The 13316-nt window shown below is 43.8% G+C and overlaps 1 protein-coding gene across 1 annotated transcript in view; it reads right to left on the reverse strand.

Annotated features, from left to right (window-relative positions):
• The window catches only part of PCLO (piccolo presynaptic cytomatrix protein), a 1621199-nt gene that overhangs the window by 678958 nt on the left and 928925 nt on the right, over positions 1-13316 (reverse strand). The gene's annotated exons all lie outside the window — the stretch shown is intronic.

The following is a 13316-nucleotide window of genomic DNA, read 5'->3' on the forward strand; positions in this document are numbered from 1 at the left end:
GCCGGTGTCATACTAAGAAGAATCGGCCACTCCGTGTATCTTGACATTGTCAATTGAGATAAACCTGTTTTCCTTATGACCTGGAAGCGGTGGTAAAATGACTGTTCTTGTGCCCTTCACTTCAAGGACAGGAACCGGAGCTCGGTAGGAAGGACCAAATTCTTTCTTGTTATCGATCTTCTCTCGAACCAGTTCTCCAACTTGGGGTAGCCAGCCAACTACCGGGATCTGCAACGCAACATCCGATGAGGAGGTCAAATGTTCCTTTGCAAGACTGTCTCTGGTCTTTTGTAGATCCTGTAAAACATTGCAATGTTCATCTACGTCAATGGTTGTGGCGCCAGACACGCAGTCTAGACCGTCAAGGTCAGGGAGGTACATCTTGATGCTAAAGAGCATTTCGTATGGGGTCCGCCCACCCAGAGACCTTCTAGGGAGATTATTAAGAGCACGCTGCACGCCATTGAGATGGGCCAGCCAGTTTCTGCCAGTGCCTATAACTCGAGCTGTCAATGATTGCTTTAAGTCACGGTTCATTCGCTCCACTACACTATTACCCTCAGGTCTGTACGGAGACGAAAACTTGACTTGGACCCCCATTGAAGTCATGGCATCCTTGTACGCCTTAGAGGCGAAAGCCGGACCCTGATCCGAATGGAAGGTCCCACAGGCAAAAATCCCTACAAAGACACGCAAATCTCTTATGACAGTCCGTGAATCAGCGCTGCGATGGGGCCATACCCACACAAAGCGTGTGCATGAATCAACTGCTACTAAGATGTACTTATACGCAGTATCAGAAGAAAAAGGACCGCAGTGATCTAAATAAACGCAACCTAGCAGTTTATTAGATATGTACAACTGTGTCTGTGGCGGACGCGCAGCAGTCGAAGGTTTAATCTGCTGGCAAATATCACATTGAAGGACATAGTCTCGCGTCTGTTTGTACAGTCCCCGCCACCAGAAACGTTGTTGTAATTGAGCTACAGTGGCCGAGACGCCCGCATGCACAGACACCACACCTTCATGCGCCGCTGTAATCAAGCTAGCCCTGCGATCCGAGTTGGGAATCAAACGTTCTCCAACTTCAGGAATTTTCACAAAAGGAACCTTATCGGGACTTAAGTGGTATGTGTACTTCGAAGGGAACCCTGTAGGATGTTTACCTCCCTTCTCAGTGGCAGGAACAGCCGCCAAGATGTCATCATCAATCCTACTTTTGGACCGTGTAACTGCTGCAACTAAATATGTAGATACCGCTGATTTCGCCGCTTCATCAGCAAGCGAGTTACCGACAGCGTGAACTCCTACACCCTGATGGCCGAGAGTATTAATCACAAACACGAGTGGCAACTGCTCTTTGAGCTCAGCCACTCGAACCCAGATCATCTTGTGTTTTATTGTGCTACCCTTGGAATCACGAAAGTCATTCTGAATCCCAAAGAACAAGTTTTCATTGTAAGACTGGACACAGTAATACGAATCACTCACAATAAGAGCTGTCACACTAGGATCAGCTTACTCCAACGCGAGTAAAAGAGCACGAAGCTCCGCCAATTGTGCGGTGCAGTCCCCTAGAGTCTGTGTGTGCACAACTCTGGACTTGAACTCATCGTTCACCATGGCACCGACCACAATGGCGCATGCGGAAATGTAGGCGTGTTTAGAGCCATGAGCAACATGCGCCAAGCCATCAGTGTAAATGATGCAATGGAAATCCTCCAAAGGTCGCATTGCTAAAGGAGCCGGATGAACAAATTCATACTGTAAATAGTCCTGCGACTGCAACGTGGCGTCAAAAATAAATGTGACATCCTGAGATGTCAAGGATGCAGCCCATTGAATCCACCGAGGGTGCAAAGCTTTAGAGTTTGGTACACTGGCTTTCGTAACTGCCTGCAAGGCAGGACATGGGGTAACAACCAACATGCGTTTTCCCTGTGACAGGGCACGTTCTTTAAGAATTGCCATCTGCACAGCCGTTAAAACTTTCTCCACAGTGGAAAATCGCATTTCAGCCGAAGTGTACAAGTGTGACTTGTAAGCAATAGGTACTGTGTCTCCTTCATTAAAAGTAAGGTACGTGAAACCCACCGTCCCAGGGATGATTCTTATCACCAGGTTGGTGTGGTTATCACGAGTCAGTAAGAATTTAAAAGCGAGCAGATCAGCCTGCAAGGATTTCAAGATGGCTCAGGCAGCCAGCATGATTTGGAAAAAGTTGGTTATATCAAAGCATACAAAGGCTGGGCATATTCCGGAATGTAAGTTCTCCCGAAATTTAAAAACCCCAGTAAAGACTGTAATTTTTTCAGAGTTGTAGGAGCGCGCAGTTGTGCGCATTTCTCCAAGAAGCGAGGAGCTAAACCTCTACCTTCATTGTTGAGCTCGTAGCCCAGGAACAACACTGTATATTCTGCAATGTGCGATTTTGCTAAATTGAGTTTGTAACCCATGTCTGCAAAGGTACAAATGAAGCTGTTTACTCGACACAGATGCTCCCAAAGTTCGTCGTCTGTGAGATAAATGTCATCCACATACGAGCATGCATCTGGATCGATTCTCTCCAAAAGAGAGACAATGCGGGCAGTGAACACCCCCGGACTATTCTTATAGCCCATAGGCAAACGCCGAAATTGTTTTTGGACACCGCTGCAAGTAAAGCAGGTCCATTGGGAACTTAGACCATCCAATCGATGGGAATAAAAACCGTTGGAAATGTCAAGCGTGGTCTTAAAACGCTTACGTACAAGACTATCCACTAGGGCAGAGCCGTGAGTATTCTGTACTGCACAGTTACGGCAATGCGAGTTTAAATGCTGGTAATCCAATACCAAACGATATGAGCCGTCAGGCTTGGTTACAGTAAAAAGAGGGTTATTCATCGGTGACACACATGTTTCAATTACTCCCTGATATTCCAATTGTTCAAGGATTGCCGCGACGGAAGCCTTGGCTTCACGCCGTATGGGATATTGAGGTTGAGGCTGCGGCTGAGACCGTAAAGGAATTTCGTGACAAGGAGACAATTTATCCCAACCACATTGGTTACGGTACAGAGCCGGCGCTAGAGCCTTAGCCCACTATTCTGCAAAGTGCAGCGCATGCTCTTTCGAGACTGTGTGCGCGAAGCTGCGGAGGATTACCTCCTCCCCTCGCGGTGCTGCGAGATCAAAAGGTGAGGGCCAGTCAGCCTCCGAAAGCAAAATGTCATATGTAGACGAAAGATTTTCCCAAAACACCCCTTTTATGGTACGTTGTATGTCACCTTCGATTAACAGGACAATTTCATAAAGTCTATCAGGGGGAGCAACTCTCGTATCAGCTGTTTCTATCACAACATAAATATCAGTCGCTGTCACCTTCAGTAGTGGACGCAGGGCCTCTCTCACAATGGTAATCTCTGCCGCGCTGTCCAGCAAGGTCAGAGCCCATGTCAGATTCCGAAGCCGCGTTCTCACTATCTGTGGCATATCGATGTGCTGTTACAGACGCGACTTTCTTCTTGGCAAACTGCGGTCTCTTCGGCGTTGAGCCGTCCTGCTTTCCTGCACCGTCTTTTGGGCGGGGTTGGTCACGTCCTTGTTGACCACCCGACCCCTTCCGCCTCCTCCACCACCGGTCGTCGAGGCCGATGAGTCCTGAAAGGAACGAGAGAGAGCGTTGATCAGAAACCTGAAATCGATCAGGTGATTTAATCTTCACGCGATCGCGCAAGTCATAAACGCGTTCTGTTTGCGCAGGTAACGGAGACGCAGGACGAGACTCCTGTGTTTGTTGTTGTTGCTGTTGCTTTCCCTGTTTTTGTTTTTTAGGCCAATTTTGTTTTTTGGACTTGGGCTGAACTGCTGTTTCTGAATCCTGCCCTTGGGGTTGCTTTTTCTTCTTAACAGAAAAAGGCTTGAGACCCCTACTATTGCGACCCATGGTCTTATAAGCCGCCACAATAATCCTTGCTAACTGTCGGGTTTCTCGGCATCGGGAATCGCCGCCAAAGCATTAGCTACCTGAAAGTTCACTGCATCCCCCTTGACATTAGCAAGAATGAGATCGCAAACCACATCAAAGGTGCCACACAGGCGCATACCCAATTCAACCGCAGCCTCTGGTCCGTGATCATCCTGAACACGTTTAAGGACCGTAGGCAGGACAGACATAGACGGAGTGCCGTAACAACTCGCATAGACCGCAGCAAATGTTCTACCCCAGGTCTCACAGTCACCGAGTTCAGGGGCCAAATCTTTTGGCAAACTAAGTGTCAGAATCCTGTGTTTTTCACAAGGAGTCGTATTAGGAAATACAGCTTCCAGCTGGTCAAACTTCTCGGCAAGCCAGAAAGGAAAATCATCCTTTTCCTGGGGACGCTTGCCCATCACAGCATTGACCATCACGGGACTGAGCTTCAAACCGCCCTGTCTGGCCGGAAGCGCCGCACCCCCCGGGGGCCCACCCGGAAGATTACGGGATATGTGTTTCACTAAAGCTCAAATCACGGCAATAGAGACTATATGTAGTCTACGAATTTCAGCAAGGGTACAATTGCCGTGTAGAGGGTGAGGAGTAAATCCAGCCAAAACAAGCCAATTTGCGCCTGGAATGGACAAAGGACCTAACCTCGGAGCGGTCAAAGAATGGGGCAGGGCGCCACCAAACCAAACGCGATGCTGCCAAGTATCAATAGGTACTTCCTGTGACCTGTAAGGAGTATATTCAGCCGGTACAGGTGAGGGAGTGTAAGTGTGGAACACACCAGAATTAGCGTCCACAGCCGGAAACGTCACCCACGAAAAAAAGAGTTTGTATGGGTAAGCTGCTTCCGCACTCACCACCAATATCACAGCCAAGCCTTCCACGGGTACATTATAAGTCTGCAAATGATTGTGTACCAAACACAAAGTAAACTTTGTAGCACAACTGGGTAGTAATTCAAGGAAACTGCTTAGAAAGATTCAAGCTTGAAAAGACCTTTTTCACAAATAGGTAGGTTTGTTCCAACACCACCGTTTTCCGGAAACAACAGCGAAGGGGTTAAGGATTGAATGATATACTACGCGAGTGTCATGATATAAGACCACCAACGTTGGGCGCCATGTAGCGGGAATTCCGTTCTCCTACAGAACTGTGCATAGAGATTTGGAACCTCAGCGAATTAGGGTGACCCAAAACTCACCTCAGGACCCAAAATCCCCTTACCGAGCTAGCTACAGTGTCTCATCGGTCATAACAAACTCCCAATGTTTAGACAAACCAGAACATGAACTTAGAATACCTCAGGTATCGTGGAACACATGAACACTCTTTCGTTATACAATCATTTCAAACCAGAACATGGAGTAAATGAGGACACGTGCATATTTGAAATATTTATTTACTAATGCCGTTTTCTCAAAAGCATTATCTTAGATATTACAAGGAAACATATTATCAGAAGCAAAGTTATCAGCATAGTTACTAGTCCATAGAAAGCAAAAGGTGACAGCATGCAAAAATGCTGAAATGAATAGGAGTTAGCAACACCTAATTCTCACCCTCCCTAACTAGCATAGGATATTATATCTATGAAGGTCTCTTTGGGTTTTAGCAAGGCGGGCCCATACCTCAAGATTCTAGTGTGAAGGGATCACATCATCTTCCACCAGCTCTCTGCATGCGAACCGCATCAAGTGTGTGTCGTGTGCTCTAAGCAAAGCCAATATAAAACGCGCCTAAAGCCAGATTTTGGCAGCAGCTGCATTTATGTTATGTCTAGGAAGGTGCGAAGATCAGACCTCAAAACAATACTGTGTTGAGTTATACTTGAGGCTTCAGCACTCACTGTACAGACATAGTTTACCAAGCAAAGCTGATATCGGAGCAATAACATATTATTCTCATGTAAATCACAACGCTCTTCTAGGCTGAAAGCTAAAACAACAATTATGTGTCGTGTGCAGAAGCAGGAAAAAGGTAAAATGGCGTTTAAACATTTAATAAGCTCATGCTAACTTAACACTGTATATAGGTAAGCAGTAACTATATGACAAAGTCCCTAGTATATAATAGGGCCTGGCAGTTTAAAGGCCAGCAGCTTTTTTGCACTTGCATGCGTGCACTGCTGAGAGCCTGAGTTGCAGCACTGCTTTTAAAAAGTGATGATCTAGTTTATTAAACCATTTCATGTACCCCCAAGGTCTCCCCTAGGTGTTCCACGGGTGGGGGGGGTTGAGGGGGAGGGGGTCAGGTGATTATAAGAATGGTCCCTATAAAATATGTTTTATAAACCCTGGTGAGGGAAAATGCCTATTTTATTTTTCCTCACATTGGAAATCCCCTACAAAATTGAATTTGGTCCTGTGGGCAATGTGAAGTATTAATCTACATAATGCTTACATATTAGATAACCTGTAGGTCACCACTAGGTGTCCCAGGGGTTGGGAGGTTCGGTTATGAAGAACAGGGCCCTAATAAAAGATGTTTTATAAGCCTTGGTAAGGGAGCAACTGCACATTTCATTTTCCCTATTGCAGATACGTGGCCTCATAGGTTAATATAGCAATATTTTATGGATGCTAAACTATTGCTAGGAAAGTATATAATTTCATTCAAAGACTTAACATAATGGTACTGATAAAAGCAACAGATTGCTCTTGCTGAATTTATCCTAACTTATACAGAAAATAAGTTATAACAATTACTTGTCTGTAAGACAAAATTCAGCATTCCTGCAGTCTTTCCTGATTGGTCAGTGCTAACAGGCTTAGCAAGACTGCCTCGATTAGGTGATAAGTGGCTATCCAGGGTAAAGGCTATCTGCTGAAGAGAGCTCTGCAGCTACACAGGAATGCAAGTGTAGGGGAGAGGGGTCATAGGGCATGAGGCTTTATGGAGGATAGGACAGACAGGGAATTCCAGGCATACCTACCCCCAGCTAGCAAGCTTAAAGAAGGAATTTGCAGATGTTAGGGGGAGGAGAGCTATGGAAATGAACCACACTGACAGCTGGTTTTACTTAGCTCTTACAGCTCTGCTGAGATTTCAGCCATGATGGATTTTGGAGGAATAGTGCTTTCTGGGACAAGAAGATGCCACACTTTGGAGGAAGTAGTCATGTGCTTGGGTGGCATCCCAATGGTCAAGGGTTCCCCCCTCTTGATGCCCAGAAGCTGAGATTAAATATGAGAGAGGTGCATAGCCTCTCAGTTTTGCTCTGTGATAGTCCAAAAAGAAGGAAGACTGTCCAGCTAGAATCCTGATTAGCACTCAAGGGCCTGCCTGGTAAAGACTGAGCCTGCTGCACTATATGGTACTACAACTCTGAGGACATTGCCTTACTTCAAGAAGGAGTAACGAGTGGGCTCCCTGCAGCTACAAGATAACAGAACATAATTGTACCTTCTCCAGCCAGAGTCCCCCTCCTGGAGTGCGTCCAGTAGACCTTTAAGGGCTTGACCATGTACATAGTGGGCAGTGTAGTCCAGGCATGCCAAGGACCATCTAGGAGATTGCAGACCCCTCTTATGTGTTTTGGACTCTTGGAACCTACAAGGAGACCTTCTGGAAAGACCTCCAGAAGTTCTCGAAACTTTTGGGAACTTTTGGAAAAAAGCTCCATAAGATGACTGACCCGACTGTAAGGGAAAAGCTGTCCACCATCAACTGTGACCGAGCCTAGATTCCAGGTTTATTCCCCCAAAGAGCTCCAGAGGTCCAACTTCCAGGATTTGACCGGGAGCTCCCTCAAAGTTAAGCTGGCGAACCCTCATCGAATTTGGGCGGGTGAAGAGCAGCGAGGCAAACACAAGGAGATGATGGACAGAGCGCTGACACTATTCAGACACTCACCCCCAGTCATCGATCTGTGTTGAATCCATCATCGTTCTTTAGCTCACTTTGCCAACCCAGTTCAGACCCAGCTATATACACACCTCATCAGCCAGGCTAGCTTAAATTCAGTGGCAAAGTGAGCAAGGGACCCACGTCTGGGAATACCCTGACAAATTAGGACAAACAAGGCATCATCGCCCTTTAGCTCACTTCGCCACCCAAGTCACCGATATGTGTTGAATCCAGCATCGTTCTTTAGCTCACTTCGCCAATCCAGTTCAGACCCAGCTATATGCAAATCAGTCTTGACCCTGTGCCTCATGGGAACAGTCCAGCCTGAACTGCCAAGCTATGTCTTCCCTGGACTGGAAACAAGCATCCTGGGACCGGTTTCGGGGTACACCCCTCATCAGCCAGGCTAGCTTAAATTCAGTGGCAAAGTGAGCAAGGGACCCACGTCTGGGCATACCCTGACAAATTAGGGCAAACAAGTCATCATCGTCCTTTAGCTCACTGCGCCACCCCAATCACCGATCTGTGTTGAATCCATCATCGTTCTTTAGCTCACTTCGCCAATCCAGTTCAGACCCAGCTATATGCAAATCAGTCTTCACCCTGTGCCTCATGGGAACAGTCCAGCCTGAACTGCCAAGCTATGTCTTCCCTGGACTGGAAACAAGCATCCTGGGACCGGTTTCGGGTTACACCCCTCATCAGCCAGGCTACCTTAAATCCAGTGTGAGCAAGGGACCCACGTCTGGGCATACCCTGACAAATGAGGGCAAACAAGGCCTCATCATTCTTTAGATCACTGCGCCACCCCAGTTCAGACCCAGCTATATGCAAATCAGCGGCGAAGGGCCTCCCGCTAAGTGTATGAGAAGGGCTCCATCATGGTTGGCCTGAAACTGTGACCTTGTGCACTATTGGTTTCTAAGCACTAGGAAGTGTTTATTTTTCACAAATTCATATCTCTAGTTCATTATATTTGATTTTGGTTGTTTTTGCGCCATTTTAAAGAAATAAAATCCTACTGTCATTAATTGGCGTGGGATTTTTGTGTGTTGCGTCTTACTCATTCACTGAATTGGTGTTTTCAAATATTTTACATGCCTATCTCCTAAGTTAAGCCTTATTGCTCTGTATCAGATACCAAAATAAAATAGAGCTCTGAGAGGAGGACAGCAGGAAGAGGCAGTGGGGCAGGCATTCAGAGCGATGCAGGAGGGATGAATGCTGCTCCCATTTGTCAGGTAGAGGGGGAGGAATGAATAAACAGGGGTGACGTCAGCAGCGCTTAATCTCTGCACACCTAAAACCCCCCCAAAAACCTGACCTTATGTATTGTAACTGCCACTTTCTTAAAGTGCATCAATACTTCTGGGTCAGGAGAGGTCACGCTCTTTAAAAATGCCCCCAAAAATGAATCTGATATTGTGTAATGTAACTAGCACTCATGTAAAGCGCTCTAACTCCTTTGGGTTGCTCAACTTCAATGTACTTTGAAATTAGAGCTCTGTGGGGGGGCAACAGGAAGAGGCAGCAGGGCATGTACGTAGCAACATGGGAGAGATGAATGCTGCTCCCATTTGTCATGTAGAGCGGAAATAATGAATAAATAGGAGCTGAGCTGCCATCACTTAATCTCCGCGTACCTACATAAAATGAACCTGACCTTGTGCAATGTAACTGGCGCTTTTGTAAAGTGATTCAATGCCTTTGGGTCAGTCGAGTTGCAGCTCCCTAAAAATGCCCCCAAAAATTAATGTACATTTTTTTTATACCTAGCGCTTGTGTAAAGCATTCCAACACCTTTGTGTCACTTGACTTCACATTATATAAACAAGCGTCAGAAAAAATGGATGGGAGTTGCCCAAGCCTTGCCCTTAACTGCGCAGCAAGGTTGGGCTTCCGAAGTTCCAGTGACCGAGAGTTGCAAAAGCAACAAGCAACAAAAAGAGAGGGATTTGGGGGCAATCCCCATACTTTTAAGTCAGAGAAAATGAAAAAAGGCATTTCAATAACAGCGTCTGAATTTTCGTCTCAGTACTCCAATGGAACAGGGAGATTAAGTGATGGGTTCCAAATCTGAGCCATGGAAGACTAGCAATCAGTGACACGTGCAGGAATCAAAGAAAAATGTGATTTGGCAGTGCTTTGTGGGAAGAAACCGCACACAAACAGGAGGAACAAAGAGGAAGATTAACTCCCGGCTAGCCATGCGCTCTACAAGAACCCCTTTTCATTTCATTTCAATTCACTATTAGCAATCAAGCATTTTTCAATGACAAAAGAAGACATGGATAAAAAGGCAATGGGCAGGCTGTAAGCCAACAGAGTGAATACAGCATGTCGCAAAGAGAATGCACATGTCCTGCCTAGGCTTGACGTAATGAATGTGTAATGTAACTGGTGCTCATGTAAAGCGCTCCAATACCTTTGGGTCGAACTTGCGCTATATAAAAATGCAAAAAAAAGGTGACCACATCATTTGTGGTGTTGCTCCTACCCCGTCCCTATCGTACTGCAGACGGGACATCAGCAGTAATTGCAGAAGCCATAGATAGTAACTGGGATGTCATGAAACTTAAATTGGGTGATATTTTTTTTACAGCACTTAAAAGCAGCAGTAGAGCAATGTTTAGTGCTGTATGAAAACATGTTGTACCATTATTGTTATTCCTATGCCTTATACTCTCCCTTCTATGTCTGCAAAACTATTATGCCCCATGAGAGAGTATAATAATTCTTGCTGCCCTAACACTGCTGTTTACATTTTTGTACATATTCATTGCTATTGTGGTCTTCTTTTTCTCTATTGCACCAAATACTGCACTAATACCCTTTCTAAATATAGCAGCTGTCAGATCGTAAGCACATACTTTTTAAACAAAGTGAAGATCGTGAAAACATCCCAAGCTGAGGAGGAATGTTTGTGTGCACATGTGTATTTATTCCTTTGAGAGCCAATACAAAGGCATCTTACATACATTTGCAGCTACTGCCACCCAAGCGAATGCACAGGGCTTATGTCCAAAACTAAGCATAATGGTAGCCTGTTTCAAACTTTACAAACCTTTCAACTGACAACATTCCTCCCAGGCTTGACCTAATGTAGCAACAGATAACCAGCCTTTTACAACAAAATAATCTTTCTAGACAGATGATTGCAATGAGATTACTTTAAGTGCTTCTTTCACTTCACAAAACATGTAAAAGGATAATCCAGTTAATACATGAATTACTAAATGAATGTTCTAGAATGCCAATTTTTGTCGACTGTCTGTGATTCAGGATTGAGTTAAGATAACTATTTGTTTCTGTACTCTGGGCGTGCCTTCTTTAAAACTTTACATTATTTGTCTCTAGTTGCCACTGACACTTCTCCTGGACTAAGATTCGTCACTTGATCATACACTTATTTGAGATTTTAGTGTAGAAATGATGTAACCCAAAACGTTAGCTGTGGAAAAGGTGGTTATAGTGCTGCCATAAACACTTTTAATATTAATCACCACCACAGGCATCTTGTGGTTCCTTAAAACAATGCCAAAAATTAAACAGGTTGCTATTGTCATATTATTACTCCTGCTTCACTACCGCTAATGCTGGGAAATTTTTACCCAACCTCAATGAATTATTGAGGCTGTGTTCCTTCTCAATTTATTCACTAATTTGTTTGATTTTTTTGTAGCATTTATATTTGTTTCAATTTTGAACTTGCTGGTGACAGTGGCCTCTGATCTGAGGAGATGTCCTGCTCCCTTTCGAACAAGGGAGACCTAATTCCATAAACGGACAACTCCTGCAGTAAAAGGTGTTGGAGCTGGACACTGGAAGTACAACTGCATGTAGCAACCAATTGCAGTGTAACAGTAGCTGGATGACGACACAGATCATGCCCTCATAAATCATCAGGGACAGATAGTCAGGATTCATAAACTACAGAAATTATTAATATGACATCACACATCTTTAAGAAAGAGTCCTCATTTAGATTGAGTAGGTTTAGTTGTCTGGAGTAGAATAGTCAGTAGGGTGTTGATTTTAGAGGCCCAATGGACTCCTTTAAAAAAAGTTTGAGTGTGAGAGGAAGGCCGGGTTAATGAGAGGAATTTAGATTTTGACACGGTGCTTTTAATTTTCAGAAGGTTAAGAAAGCCTAGATCAGTGAGATTGTGGTTAGATGCAATAGCTAAAGAAGGGGATTGCATCAGAACTTGATTCAATATCATGTATGTCTCTTCTCTTTCTTTCCTTCGCATCAGTATGCTTAAACTCTTTGTTTAACCTCTTTCAATAACACTGAATAACTTTACACTGTGAGACTCTCAAATATGTAACTTTGTCAACCTATATCACAATATCATCACAGAACAGTTCCCCATTCAGTATCCATTGTGCTACTAGATTATACTCTTACTCATACTACATTACTTTATGTATTATTTTTTGTTCTCTGTAAAACGTAATAAATACTAGTTGAACTGAAAATGTGACATCACACGCCTAACTCTGCACCCTAGCTTTTTTGTAGTACTTCTCAGTAGGTAGGTTATAGACGTTATATATTTTTGATGCAGGGCTTGTACTAAGTTATCCCATTAGCAGAATGATTGTTGTGAACTAGCTGACTTCTTTCTTTCAATTAGGCACAGACTGGATATGTGATTTATATTATGCGGTATGCCATGGGTGTTTTATTTACTTCACTATTATGTCCAATTGGCAATGCATATCTATTGTTACTTTCAATATTTTTAGATATGACCTATATTTCTGAACCTTCTTGCCCCCTTAAGTAAATCAACGTTTCAACAATAGTTTTATGAACAGACATTCATTGTTTCCTCTTTAAACGTGTATGTGTCAGGAACTTTAAACAGCGCACTAATAGCATTAATCAGACCTTTTCTTTTTTCGGGTCACCACAGATATTTTTTCAAATGTCACTTTATTATTGGATTTGTATCTTAGAGGTTATATTCCTTTACTCTTGTTTATTGGTCTTGAACAATGGAATGTTCACATCTTTGTGATTCAGACTCTCTGTCCTTACACACTTTTATTCAATTGGCTCGTAACTAATTTATTTTTGCCAATTCAAAAAAAAACTGAAACAAAATATGTACATGCTAAGCATAATTGTTAATGTTTTCTCAATAAATTCAAAATTTGAATGATTCACAACATAATTTCTGGTCTTTTCATACCAAAATATGTTTCTCCTGTTTCTAGAAAATATCTCAAAATCAAAAGTGCTAGCTTTCTTTTAGTCTCAGCAACACAAGTTGACAAGTCTTCAACCAAGACCAGGCTGTAGAATAAATACTTGGAACAGGTGGAAGTGTGCCCCTATCTGAGAGTTCACATGGACATGATATATTGCATTCTACATATTCAAGAAGTAGTCGCTTAAGTAGAAGCAGAAGGTAATGGCATGATTACATTTGTTAGGAAGCACCGTCTCTCTCTCTCTATATATATATATATATATATATATATATATATAT

This window comes from Lissotriton helveticus, chromosome 1_1 (genome assembly GCF_964261635.1).
Source record: "Lissotriton helveticus chromosome 1_1, aLisHel1.1, whole genome shotgun sequence".
NCBI classification, from domain to species: Eukaryota; Metazoa; Chordata; class Amphibia; order Caudata; family Salamandridae; genus Lissotriton; species Lissotriton helveticus.